The 26,007-nt window shown below is 36.3% G+C and overlaps 1 protein-coding gene and 1 pseudogene across 7 annotated transcripts in view; both read right to left on the reverse strand.

Annotated features, from left to right (window-relative positions):
• Positions 1–26,007, reverse strand: part of BBS9 (Bardet-Biedl syndrome 9) — a 512,444-nt gene that overhangs the window by 373,665 nt on the left and 112,772 nt on the right. The window lies entirely within an intron of this gene.
• LOC308645857 (V-type proton ATPase subunit D-like) lies at positions 8,444–9,287 on the reverse strand (annotated as a pseudogene). The gene has a single exon. The product of its transcript is annotated as a V-type proton ATPase subunit D-like (transcript).

A 26,007-nucleotide genomic window follows, 5' to 3' on the forward strand; every position in this document is an offset into this window, starting at 1 on the left:
TGGAGAGTAATGCATAAGGAGGATAAGGTCTGGAATCATAGAGGCTTTCTATGGGTACAGTTCAGAAAGAACCACAGAAGTCATCATTTGAGTAAAATAGACTAAACGTTGGGCTGAGGATGTGGCTCAAGCGGTAGCGCGCTCGCCTGGCATGCAGCGCGGCCCGGGTTCGATCCTCAGCACCACATACAAACAAAGATGTTCTGTCCGCCGATAACTAAAAAATAAATATTAAAAATTCTCTCTCTCTCTCCCCCTCTCTCTTTAAAAAAAAAAAATAGACTAAACGCTATAGGAAATCAGTGTTTCATTATAGTGAACTTCCTGAGAAAGATTTCATGATAAAGGTAGGAAGAATTGTGGACTGCAGAGGCCAGACAAAGGGAATAGGAGTCAAGGTAAAAACACAGAAATTTCTGGGAGAGAAAAGGAACACATTATACGAAGATGCAGAGTCACTTAGATTTGATCCACAGCATAATGAATCAAGTTTTATCAACAGAGCATAAAAGATAAAAGCAATCAATCAAAAAGATGACAACAGCTGGGCACAGTGACTCACATCTGTAATCCCAGAAGCTTGGGAGGCTGAGGCAGGACGATTCTGAGTTTCAAAGCCACCCTTAGCAACTTAGCAAGGCACTTAGCAATTGAGCGAGACTCTGCCTCTAAATAAAATATAAAGGGCTGTGGATGTGATTCAGTGGTTAAGCACTCCTGGCTTCAATCCTCAGTACAAAAAAAAAAAAAAACTAAGATAACAATATTTTAATGATACTTCCTCAAAAAATATGCTTTCACTATATAGAAAAATAATTATGAAGGTTGAAGATTTCATCAGAATTTAGACATTTATTTTATTCATCTTGAGCAAAGAGAAAAAATAACTTGTGATTTGAAATAGCATTTGTAAGATCTGGAAACAAATTTAGAAAGGACCTTTTAAGACCATTTTTAAAGGACTTTGGAAGTAGTGTTTATTTTCAAAAACATAACTTTTTGTGCCTATAGGGATGGAAAATGAAAGCTGGAAAGTCCCATTATGGCAGCCTCACGAAATGAGTATTTATTAAATAGCATATCTCATTTCTTTGTGTTAAAATATCATGTAGTCAAAGCTTTAACATGATACATAAACTAATTATATTCTGAAATGACTGCTGGATTAACAGTTTTCTCTATTAAATTATATAGTCTATTCACTAAAATGGTGTGTTAGAACGATGTGTGTATGGGTGGGTCCCCAGTCCAGAGGTTATTTCTACCATGCACGACCCAGAGCATTTTCCATAATTCATTATTATGGCAATGAAGGCCCCATAGGGGAAACTCCCGGATGACATTTCCTCATTTCTCTGTACCCTTTCCTTTCTTGTGCAATCTATGCAGGAGAGCAAGTGGAATGGCATACATGAAAGAAGACTACCACTACTCAGCATGCTACATGTCTTCTGAATCTATGCTCATATTTCTTTGTTGCAATGAGTAAAAATACAAGGGAAAAATGCAAACATGACCTGTGGCCAAGCATATATTGCAGTTCAGCATGCAGCTGTCAAAAATACTTGGTCTTTCTCCAAGTCTGAAAAACAGCTGTATAGGTAGTCAAAAAGGCAGACAGGAAACATCAAGAGAATGATACATAGGAACAGAAGAGTCCAAAAGTCTGTAGAACTTCCTCTCTTTTTATGCAGCATGGAAAAAAATTTTGTTGTTGTTGTTACAGAAAAACTGAAACACTAACTCATTAATCTTTAGTGCAAACCTTATTCAAAAATGATACAACATGTTTGCTATGAGCAAACACATAAAAATGATCAGAGTAGGGTTCCAATAGATACTGCCTTAAAAACAACTAGTAGGTGGATTTCTAGAGCTTGCAGGGTTATAAATTTGCCATTACATATCAGTTTTATACTTTTCATTTATATCATCATACAAATAAAACTACCACCATTGTTTTGAGATACACACTACTCTCTAGCTAAGCTTAATCATCAGTAGTAATCTGAATAAAAGAGCTAGCTTCTGTCTTATTACTCTTTCAAATTCTTTTTGTTTGAACATTTTCAAAGTAACTTGTGCATAATGGTAATAATTCAGAATCTAATTTAGATTCTATGTTTAAAAACATCAGCATAAATAAACAAATAATTTTAAAACCCTAAGCAAACACAGGAAATCAACAAATAGAATGCATGCATCGAGCTAAATAACTAATATTTTAAATTATGTACCAGGTAAAAGTACATAAATTCTCAACTACTATTCAAGTGTTACCTCAGTAAATAACTTCATGAAACTAATTACTTTAAGACTCAAGAAAATAAACATTGGGTCTACATACTAACTCTTCCTATGAACTTGTCTTCTGACATTTTAATGTGTCTCATTTTAATAGCAAACTTTAATAGCTTTACAAAGACCACTGCTGTGTGTTTCACCAAGCTATTTATCACAGCCTTTCCCTCTAAACTGTGAACAAGGTTAATAATGTATTATAAGGAAAAAACAAGCACTCGTTAAATTAGCATTATATGTGATGGATTCAGTATGAATGCAATATTAAAAGTCTAAAAGAAGGTCCTAAATGTTATATCATCACTTGCATCATAAAATAAATATTGAAAGAATTATTTCAACAGATAAAATGATCAAGTTTTAACAACATCCTCCATGCAAAAAAAATCCTCAAATTTGCGACCCTCAAAAAGTTCAGTGAATGCAAGAGGAAAGGCACACTCCTACATTGCTGATGGGACTGCAAATTGGTGCAGCCAATCTGGAAAGCAGTATGGAGATTCCTTGGAAAACTTGGAATAGAACCACCATTTGACCCAGCTACAGGGACACTGTCACATCAATGTTTATAGCAGCACAATTCACAGTAGCTAAACTGTGGAACCAACCTAGATGCCCTTCAGTAGATAAATGGATAGGGAAAAGGTGATATATATACAAAATAGAATATTACTCAGCATTAAAAGAGAACAAAATCATGGCATTTGCAGGTAAATGGATGGAGTTGGAGAATATTATGCTAAGTGAGTTTTAGCCAGTCCCCCCAAAAAACAAATGCCAAATGTTTTCTCTGATATGAGGATGATGACTCATAATAGGGTGAGGGTGAGCATGGGAGGAATGGAGGAACATTAGATAGGGCAAAGGGGTGGGAGGGAAAGGAAAGGGACATGCAGGTGGGAAAGATAGTGGACATCATTATCCTAATGATGGACATAATTACCCTAAGTACATGTATGAAGACATGAATGGTGTGAATCTACTTTATATACAATCAGAGACTTGAAAAATTGTGCTCTATATGTGTATATATAACAAATTAGGATAAATAAATTTTAAAAAGTTCAGTGAAATGAAGAGGCAAACGATTAAATATTACAACCATATAAGAACTGAGAAATATTAAAATTATTTAAAAGCTATCAGAGCATGATTAACCACGTCTGAAAGAATCAGGGAAAGCTTCAGAACAAAGATAACATGTGGGTCTTGTAGGTTAAGAGAGAATTGTCAGGCAATGAGAGAAGTAGAAACAGATGGCACACCCTACACAGAGACATAAATTATAAAAGAGCTGGTTAGAGGGCGTTAGGAGAGAGGCACTGGATGGAAGGACACGCAGATAGCTAATAAAGATGACATGCTTATCAACTGATAAGCATCTTTATTTTAGTATTGAGAGCCCTATCAGTTTCCTCATCTATACAGCAGTAGTACAGAGAGAATATTACATGATGCTGTTATAAGTAGTAAATAAAATAAAGATACATATTGCCTTAGAACCTGGTAAGCATTCAGCAAATGGTAATTGTTATTGCTAGGCTGACCTAAAAAATACTATGTGAAAAGCTTAAAATTCAAGGGGAAAAATTTCTACAAAGGAAAAAAGGATGGACATGGACACACACACACACACACACACACACACTCAGAAATTCATCCTCTTTGCCAAAGCAAGGAGGTTTTAAGACCTTAGTTACTATGGGAAATTTCTCAGAACTAAAGTCTGTGTGAACCCTTGGTTGTTCAAAATGCGTTTCCATCTATTTTCAGTTTACTTTCCTCAAAATAGCAATTTCCCTAAAATAACTAATTAAATCACTAAAGAAGTATATTGTGAGTGTGCCAGAAACCTATCTGGGAGTGGGAGATGAGCTGACAGGTAGTGTCACCCTTACCACCAGGACACACACTTATTCACATATTTATTCATAGACTCCCTCTCCCTCCCTCCCCGCTTTCACTCTTCCTTCTCCCCTTTTCTTTCTCATACTGATCTTTTCTTCTAATTTTATTTTGCAGAATCACTTCCTATATAATATATGAAACTCAGATCAGATGACATCATACAGAAGAGGCCATGTACTCAGCATTCCTTTCTTCACCCTCTTCCAAAGGAAAAATTCTTAAGGGATGAGTATAATACTAGGGTATACATTTTTTTAAAAAAATAACTAATTTCAAAGTGAGATAAATTTCTCAAAGTAATAACCAATCATAATAACAAATCCAGAGAGCACTTCCAAAACATTGAACAATAGAATTTTTTTGGCGGGAGGGGGGGTGGGGATACTGAGGATTGAACTCAGGGGCACTAGACCACTTAGTCACATCCCCAGCCCTATTCTGTATTTTATTTAGAGACAGGGTCTCACTGATTTAGCTGGCTTTGAACTCACAACCTCCTGCCTCAGCCTCCTGAGCCACTAGGATTTAGGTGTGTGCCACCATCCGGGCTAAACAATAGAAAATTTTAAAAGTACCTCTTCAGAGCTATGGATATAACTCTGAGGTAGAGTGCTGGCCTAGCATGCATGAGGCCTTGGGTTCAATTCCCAGTGCCAAAAAAAAAAATAAACTTCATTTTGTAAAAATATATTCCTCATCTATAACCTACACTGAACTATGATCAATTAATTAAAGTTATAGGGAAAAATAATAGCCAGGAAATTCCTGGTCTAAATTCACATGATTTCAAAAGATAAATCAAATGAATTATGAATAATGACAATAGCTTTAAATTTCCTGAATTGTCAATTCCTATCAAGAGTTCAATGTGCCATTTAACCACTATTTGGTCTATTAAATTTCTCTGGTTTCTTCTAAAGCAAGCAGTTAAAATGCTATATCTTAATAAAAGTTATAAGGATAAATATACCAAAATAATCATCTTCAAATACACATGCAACTGTGCTATCAACCCACTCAAAATCTTTTTGGAAGTACTCCAGTATCTCCAAGGTTAAATGCTAGATCATAAACAAGACATTCAAAGAACTCCTTGATTTCAATACTTCCTGCCATCCAGTCCCACCCCACCAGCCAAATACTCCACATAAAATAACTCTGCCATAAGTGCTTTTATATCGTTTCTCATCTAGGTCACATTTCCTTCAGATTCCATTCTCCAGTCTCAACTTCACAAAATCCTTCTACACATTCTCAGCCCCCAATATACAATACCACTACTTCCACATAGCGTTTTCCAATTCTATCCTCCCTCCGTTCTTCCATAGTATAGTTTCCAACACCTACTCTTAGTACTGAAAAAAATTTTCCTGATGAGCTAAATTGGATACATCTCCCCCCCCCCCGCTTCCAAAACTGACGCATAAATTTCTTGACAATAAAGCTATTTGAATTATTGTCTAGCCTGCAACAGTGAACACAGCCCCTTATTGGTGCTCCAAAAATAGCTATTCAATTACACCAATCTTTTATCAAAGTAAGAAACCATGTCAAATATTAGGACTAGATACCAGGATGCCCATGATCATTAAGACAATCACAATGTTCCATAATACATCACCATATTCACATGAAAACTCCTTAAGTCCTGGCATTCTATTTTATTAACCATGCTCACACCCACCATTCCCAATGGACTCTAGTAAACTTTTGGATTTGGGGGCATGACTCAGTTTGCCTAGCATTCTCAAGGTCCTGGGTTCAAACTCCAGTACAAAGAAAGAAAGAAAGAGCCTCATACAAGAAAATAAAGGAAGGGCAGGGGAGAACCCAAGGAAACCATTCAACTATAAAGAATGAAGTATGGAACCCCAAATGGATACCAAAGGAGTAGAATGATCCTTAAATCCATCCATATTTTATAGAACTCTGACTTTAAAATATACTCAGATTAAATCTTAAAGATTTAGTAATTATTAGAGCATAGGTACAAAGTTTTCTTCTGGCCAATACAAAACAGAAGATTATCTGGGGCCCAGTGGTGTACACCTGTAATCCCAGAGGCTGGGGAAGCTGAGGCAGGAGAATTGAGAAATCAAAGCCAGCCTCAACAAAAGCAAGACACTGGGGGAAATCCAAGATGGTGGGCCAGAGAGGCAGCATTCTGCATAGCTCCATGACCCAGGTCACAACTAGTGGGAATACTGCTTTGCTGAAAGTGATAGAGGACCCCTCCACAGCTGATGCCGTGCATGAATCACAGCCACCTCAGTGTTAGAAAACTACTACTACTACTCACCCATGCAGGTCTAGCAGGTGCCTTAGAGGGACCATGAGCATCAGCACCAGCAAAGAATTCCCAGACACCACTCCCACAAGGGACACTCAGCCACTACCCACGTGTAGAAACTCCAGCTGCCACTCCCTTGTGGACCCCCATCTACTAACATGGGGCTCAACCCCCCCCCCGGCCCCTGACACCTCCATCTTGGGACTTGGCAGCTATTGCCATAGTCTCCTACTCACAGTAGCCTTCCTGCACCTGGGGACATCATAGGCTCTAATGACAGCCAACAGTTGTAACACCACATATCACAGAGTTCACCTCTGAATACATCTTACAATGCCATCGCTCAGCTCCCCCCACCCGACCACACACCCTACCACTGAAAGCAGCAGTCTCCATCTTGGGTCACCTCCATCACCATCTTTAGTTGGGGCAACTACCAGTTTGGAACACTGGATAGCCAGGTACCCATGGTTTTCTAACTTCCCAGAATCCCTAGAAGCCACTAACTCAACAGAGTGACTGCCCTATTCAAAACTGCCCTCCACAACAGGTGCGCAGCCACCACAGTGCAACACACAAGACTCCCAGAGAGAAAGATTCCTGATTAGGAAGTAGAAAGGGAGAAGGTGAGGGAGATACACTTTAGAGACTAATTTAGAGGGCAGGAACTGTGAGGTCTACAGGCAAGATAAGAAGATAAGACCCAGCACCCACATCACAGGAGCAGACCGCAAAGGAGATCCTTGAGGTGCAGTCTCCCAATGGGATCAGTGGATGTCATACTCCACTTATAGGTGCCCTGCACCCAAGACCAACCCTCACACCCTGGTAATCCCCACAATCCTGAGGGCAGAGATACCAACTAAGAAGAGACAACCCCACCTATTGGATGAGAAGGGAAGCAGGAAAGATACTAATCTCCAACCAAAACAATCCTTGTTCCTTCCTTTAAGACTTTTTTTCCTTTCTTCTCCCTCTTTATTTTCCCATCCTCACATCCCCAACATATGTGAAACCAAGTACTTTTCATGAATTAGGATATTGGAGGACTGAGACAACTGAATAGTATATTACAGTTGTGTTGTATATTCTTTCTTTTTTGGTTTGTTTGTTTTTTCTCTTTTTCTCTCTCTCCAATTTTTACTATTTTGACATTTTTTTATTTTTCTTATTATATATGTGTGTTTGTCTTATGTACTCTACAGTCTTCCCTCTTGTCTACCCAAAATTACTACCTCTCTATTCTCCTGCTACTAACCTTCTCCTTTAGATTTCTCTTTCACAATTCTTTTTTTTTCTACTTTTTAAATCATTTTAGTCTGTTTATAACACACATTAAAATTAGCAGAACTGTTCCATGACAGAAGAGAAGAGATCTGTCACGCAAGGAAATGAAGATTTTCGTAAAGCTTGAGGAGAGAAGTACCATGGTGAAACAAGACTGCACTAACATCAGACAACAGCGCCAAGGTTTGTAGGTAGGAACAAAGGCAGCTCCACTGTAGTTGGCTTAAGACCACTAATGTTCCCTAAAGGATATGTCCTAAAATGCTTGGTAAATAGATCATGTGTAACACAATGGAAATGGAACAGCATGACACTTCAGCAAGTAAATCCTGTAAGTTACTGGGCAGGTTTTACAAATCCCATTCACCTGTGATAAATAACTGAATTATGAGTCTGCAAAAGTAACCCCATAAGTGGACACCCAGGTAAATTTTATTTTTTTATTTTTATTTTTTTTAAATGGGAATTTTATTTTATTTTTTTTTAGAGAGAGAGAGAGAGAGAGAGAGAATTTTTTAATATTTATTTTTTAGTTATCGGCAGACACAACATCTTTGTTGGTATGTGGTGCTGAGGATCGAACCCGGGCCGCACGCATGCCAGGTGAGCGCGCTACCGCTTGAGCCACATCCCCAGCCCACCCAGGTAAATTTTATGACCAGTGAAATTCTTAGGCCAAAAAATAGCCACATGTATCAAACCTACACTGAATTAAACTGGAACCAGTGTTGGGGGTTTCTGAAAAAACAGAGCAGGCAAGATTATTCAAACAGAAGATCCTCGTCCTTCTCCTCAGCAAGAAGGTTAGCAGGCTCCATCACCTCTCCAGCTGCTTTCCGTTGCTCCAAGTCCTTCTCACATTTTTACTTGAGAATCTTCTTCTCCTGTATTTTCTTTAACCTATAGAACTCTTCTCACTCTCTTTCGTCCAGCTCTGTGATGATATGAGCAAGGGTGTGTTCAATCCGGGGAATGATGACATGTGCAATGGCATTCACACACCTGTTAGTTATCTTAATAGCTTCATCCAGAGTCACAAAAAAGTCTGTAGTGAAGCTAGTTCCACCAGTAGTTCCACTGCTTTGGCATACTTCCTCTTTAATATAGCCAACTGTTCCCCACCCCTGGTTAAACCAGTTAGTTCATAACTGTCAGTTTCTTCATGGTAATGTTCAAATACTGGTAAAGTAACACCTGCTACATTGCCTGTCTTTGCTGAATCTTCACTTGGGCTTTATTTACATTTTGAGTAACTGTGGTGCTGAAGTCCCCTGCTGTAAACTTGGCCTCAGATAGTGAAAAGGCAGCTTCTGTCATCACTTCACCCTTCAACATTTTAGTCTCTATTATCTTCTTCAGGATCTGTCAGAATCAAAGAGTTAGGGTATCAGATTTTTTTTCAGGAGGTTTCAGCCTGTTTGTGCTCTTTATTTAAACAAGCCTTCAAGATGGTCTGTGGCATTCGCAAGGAAAAGATTTAGATCCGTTCTTTGCCCGACATTCTGAGGATGACTGTTCGGCTGGGGTCCCGGCCGGGCAATAGAGCGTGCAAGAGCTCCAGTACTGGCCACCACCGTCCCTTCTTCAACCAGAGTCAATGATTGTGTCACATGACCCCTTAGGTTGCTAAGAGGTAGCAGGGATACCCATTTTTCACTTCCACTTCCAGAGATGTGAGGGAGTAGGCTCTCTCACAATTGTTAAGATATAGTAACTGTATATCCTCATCTCTTACCTCCTCAACTTATCTTCCTATACCTCACCCCCGATTCTTTGTGCACCATCAGAAACTGTAAATCCTTTTTTAAGCCTACTGCTTATATTGCAGATAATAATTGAATTCACCATTTCTGTATATTGTGACCAAACTGTAAATATCTTAATAACAACTATTTGTTTTTAAGTGGTATTTTGTTTATATTGGGATGTGTTAATATTGTCCTTCACATCAAAGGAAAAGTACTGGATTCCTACAGGGGCATTATAAGCCTATAGAGTAAAAATGGTAATGCCATGGATCCACAAAGCTAGAAGGAAAGACACACAGGCAATATGAAAAGACAAGGAAAGAAAGTGCCCCAAACAAATCAAGATACCACATTATTAAAATCTATAGCTTGCACAGCAGAAAAATTACAGAAAAGGAGTTCAGGATGTACATAATTAAAATGTTCTGTGAATTAAAGGATGATATAAGAGAGCAAATACAGGCAGCAAAAGGTCCTTTTGACAAAGAGCTACATAAACACAGGAAGCAAAAGATTACTTCAATAGGGAGATAGAGGTTCAAAAAAAAATCCTTGAAATGAAAGAAACAATATACCAAATTAAAAGTTCAGATGAAAGAATCACCAATAGATTAGACCACGTGGGAGATAGGACCTTAGACAATATAAAATCTTGAAAAGAATGTAGACAACACAGTGAAAATGGTAACAAATCATCAGCAGAACTTTCAAGAAATATGGGAAAACATAAAAAGACCAAATTTAAGAGTTATTGGGATAGAGGAAGGAATAGAGTTCCAAACCAAAGGAATGTGCAATCTATTCAATGAAAAAATATCAGAAAATTTTTCAAACATGAAAAATGAATGGGGAAACCAAATTCAGGAGGCTTATAGGATTCCAAATGTACAAAATCACAACACATTCACAAAAAAGGCACATTATAATTAAAATGCCTAACATACAGAATAAGGAGAGAATATTAAAAGCCACAAGAGAAAGAAATCAGATTACATACAGGGGGAAACCAATTAGGTTATGTGCAGATTTTTCAATCCATTCTCTGAAATCTGGAAGATCCTGGAACAACATATATCAACCTCTAAAAAAAAAAAAATGGATGCTAACAAGAATTTTGGATCCAGCAAAATTAAGCTTTAGATTTGATGATGAAATAAAAACCTTCCATGATAAACAAAGATTAAAAGAATTTACAACTAAAAAACCTGCACTACAGAACATCCTGGGCAAAACATTCTCTGAAGAGGAAATGAAAAAAAAATGAAAATCAGCAGAGAGAGGTGTTACACTAAAGAAAAAACTAATCAAAGGAAAAGCCATGTGAAGTTAAATAACAAAAATGGCTGGGAATCCAAATCATGTCCCAATAATAACCCTGAATGTTAATGGCCTAAACTTACCAATCAAAAGACATTGGCTAGGGCTGGGGTTGTGGCTCAGTGACAGAGTACTTGCCTCGCATATATGAGACACTGGGTTCAATCCTCAGCACCACATAAAAATAAATAAACCAAATAAAGATACTGTGCCCATTTTTAGCTGAAAAAATATTTATAAAAAAAGACATAGGCTAGCTGATTGTATCAAAAAAAAAAAAATAAAAGATCCAACAATATGCTGCCTCCAAGAGACTGACCTCATAGGAAAAGACAAACACAGATTGAAGGTGAAAGGTTGGGAAAACTCATACCACTCACATAGACTGCAGAAGCAACAAGGGTTTTCCATCCTTGTATCAAATAAAGTAGATGTCAAGCTAAAGTTAATCAAAAGGGACAAAGAAGGATATTTCATACTGCTCACTGAAACAATATACCAACAAGACATAACAATTATAAATATATATGCCCCATAAAACAAACTCTTCTTAAGTTCAAGAGTCAGACCACAACACAATAATTCTGGGTGACATTAACACACCTCTTTCACCACTGGATAGACCTTCCAAACAAAAGCTGAACAAAGAAACTACAGAACTAATAATACAATCAATAACTTAGACTTAACTGACATATATATAATATTTCATCCTTCAACAAGTGAATACACTTTCTTTTCAGCAGCACATGGATTCTTCTCTAAAATATACCATGTATTATGCCACAAAGTAACTCTTAACAAATACAAAAAAGTAGAGATACTACCTTGCATTCTATCAGATCACAACAGAATGAAATTAGAAATCAATGAGGAAAGTACATTGCATGATGTTCATTCCTTAAAAAAAGAGTCAACAAATAAATGACCTAACACTACATCTCAAAGCCCTAGAAAAAAAGAAGAGCAAATCAACACCAAAAGCAGTAGAAGACAGTAAATAATTAAAATCAGAGCTGAAATCAATGAAATTGAAACAAAAAAAAATGAAAAGATTGACAAAACAAAAAGCTGGCTGTTCTAAAAAATAAATAAAATTGGCAAACCCTTGGCCATGCTAACAAAGAAAAGGAAAGAGAAAACTCAAATCACTAATATACATGATGAAAAAAGAAATATCAAAATAGACACTAAAGAAATATCGAAGATAATGAGAAATTATTTTGAAAATTTGTACTCTAATAAAATAGAGAATACTGTAGGCATTGACAAATTTCTAGAGGCATATGAGTTACCCAAATTGAATCAGAATGATATACACAATTTAAACAGGTCAATTTCAAGCAAGGGAAGAGAAGACACCGTCGGAACCTACCAACCAAGAAAAGCCCAGGACCAGATGAATATACAGCTGAGTTCTACAAGGCCTAAAAAGAAGAACTAATACCTATACTCTACAAATTAAATAAAAAAAGAGGAAGCACTTCCAAACTCATTCTATGAGGCCAATAACATCCTTATTCCAAAACCAGGCAAAGACACATCAAAGAAAGGAAACTTCAGACAAATATCTCTAATGAACATAGATGTTAAAATTCTGGCAACATATCAAAAAAAATAGTGCATCACAATCAAGTTGGTTCATCCCAGGGATTCAAGGTTGGTTCAACATGTGGAAATCAATAAACATAATACATCACATCAATAGACTTAGATAAGAATCATATGATCATCTCAACTGATGCAGAAAAAGCAGTCGACAAAATACAGCACCCAAACATTTTCAAAGAACTAGAAAAACTAGAGATAACAGGAACATATCTGAACATCATAAAAGCTATCTATGCTAAGCCCCAGGTCAACATCATTGTAAATAGAGAAAAATTGAAAGCATTCTCTCTAAAAACTAGAACAAGACAGGGGTGCCCTCTTTCACCACTTATATTTAACATAGTTCTTGAAACACTAGCCAGAGCAATTATACAGACGAAAGAAATTAAAGGGATACAGATAGAAAAAGAAGAACTCAAATTAGCACTATTTGCCAACGATATAATTCTATACCTAGAAGATCCAAAAAATTACACCAGAAAACTTCTAGAACTAGTAAATGAATTCAGCAAAGTAACAGGATACAAAATCAACACTCATATCAAACACATTTCTGTATATCAATGATAAATCCTCTGAAAGGGAAACAAAGAAAATTACCTCATTTACAACACCCTCAAAAAAATAAAATAAAATACTTTGGAATCAATCTAACAAAAGAGGTGAAGGACCTCTACAATGAAAACTACAGAATGCTAAAAAGAGAAATTAAAGAAGACCTTAGAAGATGGAAAGATATCCCTTATTCTTGGACAGGCAGAATTAATACTGTCAAAATGACCATACTACCAAAAGCACTATATGAGACAATGCAATTCCAATCAAAATCCCAATGACATTCCTCATAGAAATAGAAAAAGCAGTCATGAAATTAATCTGGAAAAATAAGAGACCCAGAATAACTAAAACAATCCTTATCAGGAAGAGTGAAGCAGGTGGCATCACTATACCAGACCTGAAACTATACTACAGAGCAAAAGTAACAAAAACAGCATGGTATTGGCACCAAAACAGACTGGCAGACCAATGGTATAGAATAGAGGACACAGAGACTCATCCACATAATTACAGTTATCTTATATTAGAAAAAGTCACCAAAAACATACATTGGATAAAAGATAGCCTCTTCAACAAACAGTGCTGGGAAAACTGGAAATCCATATGCAACAAAATGAAATTAAACCCCTAACTCTAATCATGCACAAAACTCAACTCAAAGTGGATCAAAGACCTAAGAATTAAACCAGAGACACTGTGCCTATTAGAAGAAAAAGTAGGCCCAAATCTCCATCATGTTGGATTAGGCCCCAACTTCCTTAATAAGACTCCTATAATGCAATAATTAAAATCAAGAATTAATAAATGGGATAGATTCAAACTAAAAAAACTTTTTCTCAGCAAAATAAATAATCAGTGAGGTGGAGAGAGAGCCTACAGCTTGGGAGAAAATTTTTACCACTCACAAATCAGAGCACTAATATCCAGGGATATAAAGAACTCAAAAAGCTAAACACACACACACACACACACACACACACACACACAAAAAAAAAAAAACCCAAATAACCCAATCAATAAATGGGCCAAGGAACTGAACAGGCACTTCTCAGAAGATAATGTACAATCAATCAACAAATATGTGAAAAAAATGTTCAATATCTCTAAGCAATTAGAGAAATGCAAATCAAAACTACTCTTACTCCTGTCAGAAGCTATTAAGACTACAAATAACAATAAGTGTTGGCAAGGATGTAGGGGAAAAGGCACACTCATACACTGCTGGTGATATGCAAATTGATGCAGCCAATATGGAAAGCAGTAAGGATATTCCTTGGAAAGCTGGGAATGGAACCACCATTTGACCCAGCTATCCCACTCCTCAGTCTATACCAAATGACTTAAAAACAGCATACTACAGGGACACAGCCACATCAATGTTTATAGCAGCACAATTCACAATAGCTAAACTGTGGAACCAACCTAGATGTCTTTCAGTAGATGAATGGATAAAGAAAATCTTGTGTATATATACGCAATGAAATATTACTCAGCAATGAAAGAGAATAAAATCATGGCATTTCCAGATAAATGGATGGAGTTGGAGAATATAATGCTAAGTGAAGTTAGCCAATCCCAAAAAAACAAATGCCAAATGTTTTCTCTGATATAAGGAGGCTGATTCATAGTGGGGTTTGGAGGGGGAACATGAGAGGAATAGTAAACTCTAGATAGGGCAAAGGGGTAGAAGGGGAAGGGAGGGAGCCAGGGGGTAAAAAAGATGGTGAAATGAGATGGATATCTTTACCTTAAGAACATGTATAAAGACACAAATAGTGTGAATAATACTTCGTATACAACCAGAGACATAAAAAAAATTGTGCTCTATATGTGTAATAAAATTTTAATGCATTTTGCTGTCATATATAACAAATTTTAGAATAAAAAATTAAAAAGCGAGACACTAAGCAACTCAGTGAGACCCTGTCTCTAAATAAAATACACAATGGGGCTAGGGATGTGGCTCAGTGGTTAAGTGCCCCTGAATTCAATCCCTGGTATGCTCCCAAAAAATCATAGGAGATTACTGCCAAAAAACAAAGTACCAGATAAAAGGCATTATTTAGGTTACTCCTCTAAATATTCTCTCTTCCCAGAGCAGAATTGGTATATCATAAAAAGAAACATTGAGGGGCTGGAGTTCTGGCTAGAGTGCTCGCCTAGCACAGTGAGACCCTGGGTTCAATCCTCAGTATCACATAAAAATAAATTAATTAATGATATTGTCTCTAACTACAACTAAAACATAAATGTTACAAAAAAGAAAGAAATGTTGAGCAAATATGGGTAAGGTACCAAATGTAGAAAAAGTGTAGATAAGCAGTAAATATTTTGAATGAGAAAGGCAAGACAATAATGCCTTGAATTCTAACTCCTAGATATGTCACCTTTGGTGGTTTAACTTTATTCAGTTTGTGCACCTTATTACAAACTCCAGACCCTATTTGGTTGCTGTGAAGACTGAAAGAGAGAACATAAGTTAACTACCAGAACAGTACTGGAAGATGGTAGAATTGTATGCCATCTTAATCCTAAACTTAGCACCCTTAACAAAAAGAACAAACCAACTTCCTTTAGCATTTATCTTGGATATAAGATAATTCAGTCCTTCAGTCTCAGTTAGTATTCAAGGATAGAAAAGATTTCAGAAGCAAACAAGGCCAACAGTGACCAGGAAGCTAGAAATTGGTTCAATTCAAAATTTCCCATATTGATTGTTCAAGTACTTGTTAAAGCACTGATTCCCAGGCTTTTAAATTTCACTGTCCTATAAAACATTCATCATAACATTGTCAATTTATGAACTCCCCAAACAGGTTTTTTTTCCAAAAAACAGGCTATCATCACCAACAAAATAATACAAATAAATAGGAAGTTGTTTTTTTTTAAGTCAGTAAAATATCAGCACAAGTACAGCTGATGGGTTCTCTACATTACTCCTAGGCTGGAGGATCCTCCTGCCTCAGCCCCCTGCCCATGCCACCATGCCCAGCCTAAATACAGACTTTCAACTGAAGAAATGTTAGTTTTGTTTAAAGAAAAAAAAAACTCACTAAATTAAGCTTTTTATTTTTTTTTTTTCATTATCTTAAGACCATTCAAAACTTTCCCGGGGGGAACAGCATTTGAGAACCATTTGTAGCACTAATCAATTTTAAAGAACTCCACACCAGCACTTAGGAACTATTATTAGAAAGATATTAGAAAAAAAGGACAATATTTTTTCGTTTGCAGATGCAAAGGACAAACTGGCTGTAAATCTTATTCAAGCCTAAGTACGGAAACAAACCTTTTTTTTTTTTTGCATGTTCTCACTTATTTTTTATTTTATTTTATTTTATTTATATATATATAACAGCAGAATGCATTACAATTCTTTTTTTATAAATATGTTGGCTCTTGACAAACACTACTGTCAAACTTCTGGAAACAAAAAGTGAGGCAAAGGCTCCCTCTGCTGACAAGTAGACAAAGAAATCCTAACAGGTAGCAACTCTTTTTTTGGTACTAGGAATTGAACCCAAGGGCATTTAACCACTGAGACACATCCCCAGCCCTTTTTTATTTTTTTATTTTGGGACAGGATCTTGCTAAGTTGCTTAGGGTCTCACTAAGTTGCCTAGGGTCTCACTAAGTTGCTTATGGCCTCACTAAACTGCCAAGGCTGGATTTGAATTTTCCATCCTCCTGCCTCAGCCTCCCAAGCCACTGGGATTACAGGCATGTGCCACCACCATATCCGGCCAGCAACAGAGATTTTAAAAATCTCTCCAATACTGATTGGGTACTGCATGTACTTTTAATATTCTCTATCAAAGACTACTTGATGCTTTCAAACACTAGAATATTGTTGCATCAGATAGGAATATGAAAGACATATTTAACTAGGTATTGCTCCTTATAAATTGCCTTACAGGCATGCAGTGCAAGCCTGTAATTCCAACTATTAAGTAAAGTGAGGCAGGACAATCTCAAGTTCAAGGCCAGCCTCAGCAACTTATCAAGACCCACCTCAAAATAAAAAGCAAAAAGGAACTGGGTAGAGAGGGCTGGGGATATAGCTCAGTTTGTAGAGTGCTTGCCTTGCATGCACAAGGTCCTGGGTTCAATCCCCAGCATCACAAACAAAAAAAAAGGACTGGGTTTAATCCCAAATACCATAAGAAAAAAAGAACCAATGAATATTTGTAAACCAGTTTTCAAATTCACTGGCTTCTGCTCGGTGCTTTACCAAACTATGATGCAGAGAAATTAAATGAGGAAGGCTAAAGAACTGTGGCAGATTTTAAGAGGTTATAAGGAACAAAGGCAGCAATTTCTAAATGCACTCACAACCTTATCTTATAGAAGTCCAATTAAATTAACAGAAACAAACTGTACTTCAAAATTAACAATTCTTGTTTAACAAGCGCTGGCCCACACATTATTAATACATTTAAACTTAGCTACTATCCAGTAAATTGGGAAGGTCAAGAACTATTGTCCTCATTTGACTGTGGAGTGAACTGATGTTCAGGAAAGTTGTATGATTTCTTAAAGGATTCAAAGTAGGTAAGTAGCAGGGCCAGATCTCACCATTCTATCTTCTAGTCTCCATACTGCTTGTCCAACTTAATGTTATGCTTACAGTAGGCAAATAATGAAATCCATTTCTGATTCCAAATTTAATGTGGCCATCATCACAACTGCACTTTGTATGATATAAGAAACATGGGATATAAATAGTAAATGTTACATGTTTCAAATATTTCACTTAAACAGATTAAACTTGATTGAATTGATCACTGAATTTTTTTTAAATTGCTTGAAAAGATAATAAAATTAATTTGTAAAATAAATAAAGGAGAAGAATGACAGATAATACCAATTATCCCACTAAAATGCCAGAATAAAATGTTTGGTCAAAGCAGCCTTTTAAAGTACATCAATACATTGCCCACCAAATTCAGAAGCCAACAAAGGTAAACAGCCCTTGAGACATTTTCCCAAACCAGATAAACTTAAGGTTGTTTTCATCTTCTCAAATGATATACAGAAAGGAAGAAAATAAAGGAGGTCCTCCTTTAAGGGAATCTAATAGATCCTTATATTGTCTCCATCCCACAGTATAAAGTTAAGGCCACAATGAACTCTACCCCTAATGTAAGGAGTAATGTAATGTAATGTAATGTAAAAAGTAAAAATTTGATCAAAAGACATCTAACTAGTCATACAAATAAAATAATCTATAACTGTAATAAAATGCTATTATGATTTGGATATAGAAGGTCTCCCAAAGGCTCATGTATTGAAGATTTGGTCCTCAGTTGTTTTGTTTTGTTTTGTTTTGTTTGGGGGGGGGTGGGTGTTGGGGGAGAGGTGATCAGGGATTGAACTCAGGGGCACTTGACCACTGAGCCATATCCCCATCCCTATTTGTATTTTATTTAGAGACAGGGTCTCACTGAGTTGCACAGTGCTTCACTTTTGCTGAGGCTGGGTTTGAACTCACAACCCTCCTGCCTCAGCCTCCTGGACAGCAGGGATTACAAGCATGCTGTCACTGCATCCGTCTCTGCAGTTGTTTTAATTAGCTTTTTCATCACTGTGACTAAAATACCCAATAAAAACAACTTAGAGGAGAATAAGATTATTTTGGGCTCATGGTTTCAGAGGGCCTATTCCATAGATGGCTGACTCCACTGCTCTGGACCCAAGGTGAGGCAGCACATCATGGGGGTGGCGGTCAGGGAACTGAAAGCTGCTCAGCTCATGATGGGATCAGGAAGCTGAGAGAAGGCAGGGAGGGTGAAGGAAGAACAACACTTCCAGGGCAACTCCCAGTGACCCACTTGCCTAGTTACCACCCAGTCAGACCATTCAAACTAGGATGGACTGGTTAGGTTACAGCTCTGATCATTTTACCTGTGTATATTCCTGCCTTAACAGGAGTTTGGGAGAATACCTCATATCCAAACCTTAACACCCATTCAGACGTGGGGATTTGGAGAATTGAATGGATCATGGAGCTCTGATCTCATCAGCCCATCACTGATAGATTCGTGATTTGATAGCGTTATTGGGAAGCAATGGAAACTGTAGAAAGTAGGACCTAGTTCAAGGAAGTGGTTCTTTCAACATATCTTATCCCGTGTGTGTGCGCCCGCGCATCTGTCTGTCTCCCTTCCTTTCTCTGTTCAGCCACCATGAGATAAGCAGCTCTGCTCCACTCTGCCCTTCTGCCATGATCCACCACCTCAGGCTCAGAAACAATGGAGCCAGCCAACCATGGACTGAAACCTCTGAAACCATGAGTTCAAATAAATCTTTCCTCACATAAGATTGTTTACCTAAAGTATTTAATCACAGCAAAATAAAGCAGATTAACACAAATGTCAAACAAAATTCTAACATGATTCTTTTTCAAAGAACTCAACTATTTTTTCAAGTTCAGGGGAAAGTGGAAAAGAACAAGAGTAACCAAAAAAAAATTTTTTTTTTAAGAAGAACAATAGGGGCTGGGGATGTGGCTCAAGTGGTAGCGTGCTCGCCAGGCATGCGCGGGGCGCTGGGTTCGATCCTCAGCATCACATAAATATAAAAAATAAAGATATTGTGTCCACCGAAAACTAAAACATAAATATTAAATCTATCTCTCTCTCTCTCTCTCTCTCTCTCAAAAAAAAAGAATAAAGAATAATTAGTCCTCCCACATAACAAAATATACTGTACATTTTTTAAATGATACACACTCTTTATATAAATACATTATTTATAGACAAATCAAGGAAATGAGTAGAGTATAAGATCAAATTAATGACTATGGGAATTTAGCATATGAGAAAAGAATATTCATAAATGGTGGTTAAACAAATGGATATGTATTTGGGGAAAAATAAAATCAAGAGGTCTATATGCCCTAAACTAAATATAAGAGAAGATATGAAAATACCTTAGAATATAAATGTAGGAAAGGTCTTAATAAGAACAATTTAAGATCAGATGTCATAGCAAAAGATTAAAATGTTTAACATCATAAAAAATAAATCAAAATGTGCTCAGCCAACAGGCAGCAATAAAGCATCCCCATAACTTTTTAAGTATTATCACAGTAAAACAAACTAAACCAGTCAATGGAGGTAGGAAATGTTTGCTGCTAAAATCATGTAACAGTTGAATTCTGAGAGGAAAATGGTAGTTCCAACATGACCTTTCCTATCGAACAGCACAGTCGGATTTCTGGACATCATGCCTGTTATGTCAAGGCCTGGCCATTTTCATCACTGCTCGCTCAGACATTATGGGTCTGCCAGCAACAAGCTTGGAAAACATCCTGTATTTGGAGTTACCTCATCTGTCACTAGGTAGCCGGAGGCATTGCTCTCCTGGATGCTAACTCAACTTTTGTGGGGCCCTTCTCTAGGTCCCTGGTTGCCCCCAAACATTTTAATAATTCAGCTATCTGGAAGACTGTTTTGACACTCGACAGTAGACTAAAACAAACAAACAAACAAAAAAAAAACAGCTTTGCATAGAAGTAACAGGCAAGCAGTATCTAACAAAATCCCTGCTTCTCATTTTAGGAAATTTTGCCTGAAGAAAATAAAAATCTCTGTGAGTACACAGCAAAAATAAAAATTTTAAAAACAAGTAAATGACAAACAAAAAAACTTTCCAGAAGGCAAGAGGTAGACTCAGAAGTCTTAGGGGTTAAAAGAAACACATATTCATTACTGTCCTATGTTTTGCTAAGCATATACCAGTATTTTTTTCTAATGCATTTTTAAATCAGAGAAAAGAAGTTGGGTGGTTTAAAAAAACAAATGAAAAAAGAGAGGAACTTTGGATTAGGCAGAGAAGAGTGAAGGGAGGGAAGGGGGTAATTTTTAAAAAATATAAAACCACCTGAACCCTCCTGAGTAAATATACATCACCAAGGTTCTGATTTAACTGACCAATATAAAAGCATGAAAGAGCAAGGGTTATCTCAAAAGAAACAAACCTCTGGGATTCGGGGGTGTTATAGACTGAGTGTTTGGGTTCCCCCAAATTTATATGAACCCCTAACCCTCAATGTGATGCCTTTGGAGATAGGGCCTTTGTTTGAGATGAGGTCATAGGGTGGAGTCCTCCTGGGGGCATTAGTGCCCTTACAAAAAGTGACTGACATCAGTACTTGCATTCTTGTTCCTTTCCTCCCTCCCTTTCTCTTCCCCTCTTTTTCTTCTACATCAGGACACAGTAAGAAGTCAGCCTTCTGCAAGCCAGGAGGTGATCCTCACCAGAACCCACCTTGCTGGTACCCTGACCTCAAACTTGCCAGCCTCCAGAACTGTGAGAAATAATTGGGTTTTGTTTAAGTTGCCTAGTCGATGGTATTCAGTTACAACAACCCAAGCTGACTAACACACAGGGTTTCCTGTATCTGTTATCAAGTCAAGATAAAAAGGGTCCATGGCAGACCAACTGAGGGATGTTACCAGAGGAGATTTACAATATCTGTTTCTCAAAAATGTCTATTGATTTCATTCAAACCTATAGCATGTAGCCAATGCAATTCCTTTTAACTACATCTAAGGCCATATTCTAAGTCGTGTCTATCCTTGAGCCACAAAGCAAAAACTGTGATACAGACTGAAAAAGAAAGAAAGAAAAAAGAAACTGGACATCCTTCCTACCTTTTCAGATACAGAATCTCACAAATTTTTAAGACTTGCTTGCTTTCATTTGATATATTGAGTAACTCGAAAAAATCATATTGTCAATATTTTAAAGGCTTGATTTGTATACACTAAATAAATAAATAAATAAATAAATAAATAAATAAATAAATAAATCATATGTACAATTCAGCAAATGAAGTTAACAGTTAAAGACAACCTGCCACATACAGGATGAGTGCCCATGGATGATTGCTTAATCTTGTCAAACCTAAATTTTTTCATGCCTATAATGACAATAATGACCTACTGTTATGGTTTGCATATGAAGTGCCCACCAAAGACTTATGTGTTGAAGGTTTGATCCCCAATGTAGCAATGATCAGAGGTGAGGTTTTTAGGAAATGATTAGATCATAAAGGCTTCTGAACTTTTTAAAAATGATACTACCTTATGTTGGCACAGGTATTATATATAGCTGATGAAAGAGTAAATTGGGCCTATCTCTCTACCATAAAACAATGTAAAATGTGTATCAAATTTTTTGTACAGCTAGACATGGTTACACATGCCTGTAATCCTACCTACTTTGGAGGCTGAGGCAGGAGGATCACAAATTCAAGGTCAACCTCAGCAACTTAGTAAGACAAGACCCTGTTTCAAAATAAGAAATTAAAAGGGCTAGAGATATGGCTCAGTAGTTGTGTGGCCCTAAGTTCAATCCCCAGTATAGAGAGGGAGGGGATGAATTAGATTAATGTGGTAATCCTAAAGAGAAAAATCTCTTTCATTCAGTTTATTTGATCAAGATTTCTGCAAGCTTCTAGAATCTTCTCACAACTGCCTCTAATATTTAATCCCATCTCTCACCCTGCAAAAACACAAGTCAAAGTGGATCAAGGACCTAGGCATTAGACCAGAGACTCTGAGCTACTAGAAGAAAATGTAGGCCCAACTTTCTATCATACTGGCTTAGTAACTGACTTCCTCAACAAGATCCCAAAAGCACAAGAAGTAAAATCAAGAATCAATAAGTGGGATGGTATCAAACTAAAATGATTCTTTACAGCAAAGGAAACAATCAAGAACATGAAGAGAGAGCCTACAGAATGGGAGAAAATCTTTGCTATATGCACCTCAGATACAGCATTAATCTCCAGGATATATAAAGAACTCAAAAAACTTAACACACACACAAAAAAGAAAGAAAGAAAAGAAAAAACAACAAATAGCCCAATCAACAAATGTGCAAAGGAATTGAACAGACACTTCACAGAAGAAGAAATACAAATGGTCAACAAATATATGAAAAGATGGTCAACTTCACTAGCAATTAGGTAAATGCATATTAAAACTACACTGAGATTCTATCTCACTCCAGTCAGAATGATAATTATCAAGAATACAAGTAACCATAAATGTTGGTAAGGATGTGGGGGAAAAGGTACACTTATATATTGCTAGCGGGACTGCAAATTGGTACAATCACTCTGAAAGGCAATATGAAGACTCCTGAGAAAATCTGGAATGAAACCACTATGTGACCCAGTTATCCCACTTGATATATGCCCAAGGACTTAAAATCAGCAGACTACAGTGACTCGATGTTTGTAGTAGCTCAATTCACAATAGCTAAGCTAAGGAACCAACCTAGGTGTCTATCAACAGATGAATGGATAAAGAAAATGTGGTACATATCCACAATGGAATATTACTCACAATAAAAAAATGACAGTATAACTTTTACCAGTAAATAGATGGATCTGGAGACAATCATGCTGAGTAAAATAAGCCAATCCCAAAAAACGAAAGGTCAAATGTTATCTCTCATATGCGGATCCTAACACACAACAAAATGGGAGAGAGGGAAGAACAGAGAAGTTAAGTGAAGTAGACAAAGCGTAATGAAGGGAAGAGAGGAGGACAGGAATAGAAACAAACGGAATGAAATGGACATAACTTTCTGATATGAATACACCACCTGGGCTGGGTTTGGACATAACTTTCTGATATGAATACACCACCTGGGCTCAGCCCACCTTGCATGTGCGAGACTCTGGGTTCAATCCTCAGCACCACATAAAAATAAATGAATAGAATAAAGGTTAAAAAAATGGCCATTGCTTTTAAAAAAAATATGCCACCAGTGAAAATCCATATCATGTATAACTGCAAGAATGGGATCCTAATTAGAATAAGTCATACTCCATGTATTTATAATATGTCAAAATACACTCTACGGTCTTGTATGTCTAGAAAGAATAATTGAAAAATTTAAAAAGACTTCTGTAAATGTCTAGAATGTTTCCACAACTGCCTCTAATCTCTACCACAAGATCAACAAATACAAGTAATATTAATTGTAAATGCTAAAATACATGTCATGTCAGACCAATGGGATACTCACATATGAGTTTTACTCATACTCACATATGAGTCTGTTTATTTACACAGAGCAAAACAATGAAAAAAGACATAGTCTATAATTGCAAGTTTTAGAAGCAATCTCAGTGACTAAATAAATTATGAAATATCCACATATGGAATTCTATATAGCCCATATAAGAACATAGATAGGTCTGTCTGTTTGGACATGAAAAGATGTCCATGTAAATGAATTGTGCAACTTATAGACTAAATATATAGTGATATCATTTATGTAAATGTGTTTGTAACTGAATTGAATAATGTATGTAAGTACAGGGTTGCACTCCATCTTGGGAGAAGAGTGAGATTTCATTGAGAGAATGAAATGAAAAGGGCTTTCAGTTTTTATTTTTTATAAAGTAACAATGTATTAATTTTAAGGCTGGGAATGTGGCTCAGTGGTATTGCCTGTCATGCATGAGGCCCTTTGTTCAATACCCCACACTGCAGAAAGAAAAAAAAGTATTAGTTTTATACTTTTAATAAATGTATAAAAAAATCATTAAAAAAGGAAAAAGTATTAGCTTTATATTTTTAATAAATATATAAAGAATCACTAATAAGCTGGGCATGGGAACACATGCCTATAGTATGTTATTCAGAAGGTTGAGGAGGGAGAATTGCTTGAGCCCAGAAGTTGAAGATCAGCCTGGGCAGCATAAGAAGATATCTCAAAAAAAAATATTTTAAAAAGGAAAACAAATTCAGTGATTAATTTCTTAAAAATTAAAAGCATTAAATGGACAAGGGAGAAGTGGGAGGAGGGGATCATGAACTGAAATCAAATTCCATGCATGTATGAATCTGTTGGAATGAACCCAACTACTATGTATAACTAGAAAGCCCTAATTAAAAAAAACTTTAATTATGATATATATGTATGCATAAAATGAGGATATATATGTATGCATAAAAGGCAAAGTTTAAATTAGACTGGAAAAATAAGTTTTAGTGATCTATTACACTGCATGGTGGCATAGTAAGTAAAAACATATTGTATATTTCAAATTTACTATAAGAATAGATTTTTAACATTTTCACCACAGAAAACTAAGGTGGTGAAGTGATGGATATGTTAGTTAGCTTGATTTAATCTTTCTAAAACAAATACATGTATTAAAATGTCACATTGTACCTCATAAATATACATAATTATATTATCTGTCAATTAAAAATTAGTAAACAAATAAAGCAATCCTACTAGCATATGGAATAAATAAACATATTTTTTAAAGATGAAGTCAATTTATATTTATTGACATGACAAATAGTCACAATATATTTATAAGGCAAAACCCATTTTCTCTAAAGTATGTATATGGATATAAATGAATATATAAATTCTGAATTAACAATCATAATTAATCAGAAAATTTAACTGTCCTCTGTTGTAATTACTTTGTATTCATTTAACTGTACTTTCTAACTTATAAATAATACAGTGGTTGTATAGTAATGAAAAATACTTCATAAAGTACTTTCATTACACAAAAAGGGTCTATACCTAAAGTTCATGAATAAATTCTAAGCCAGTTTCTAATCAAACAAAGTTAAAAATAAAATGACTATTTACGTAATTTTACATAAGCATGTGTATGCTGATGTGTACTTGGAGGAAACTGCCAAGTATTTCCGATAAAGGTTGAAAATGTGAATTGCCCTACACTCACCTCTGCAATTCCCCTTCACTTTCTGTATGTGTACCCACAACCTCAGTTACTTTCTATGTCAGTGCACAAACATTTCCATCTTTAGTCATGTGTATAACTTTAAAAGTCCAATGAATTTTGTCAAACAAAAAAGTTATCAGTAAAGCCAACAACTTAATTTAACATTCTCCCAACAGAAGTTGCTACATTTTAGTGTACCTTTATAAAACTCATAAAACAAGCATTTTAATGAAAAAGAATGCCACAAAACT

The sequence above is a fragment of the Spermophilus citellus genome (assembly GCF_964194105.1).
Source record: "Spermophilus citellus genome assembly, chromosome: 3".
Classification (NCBI taxonomy): Eukaryota; Metazoa; Chordata; class Mammalia; order Rodentia; family Sciuridae; genus Spermophilus; species Spermophilus citellus.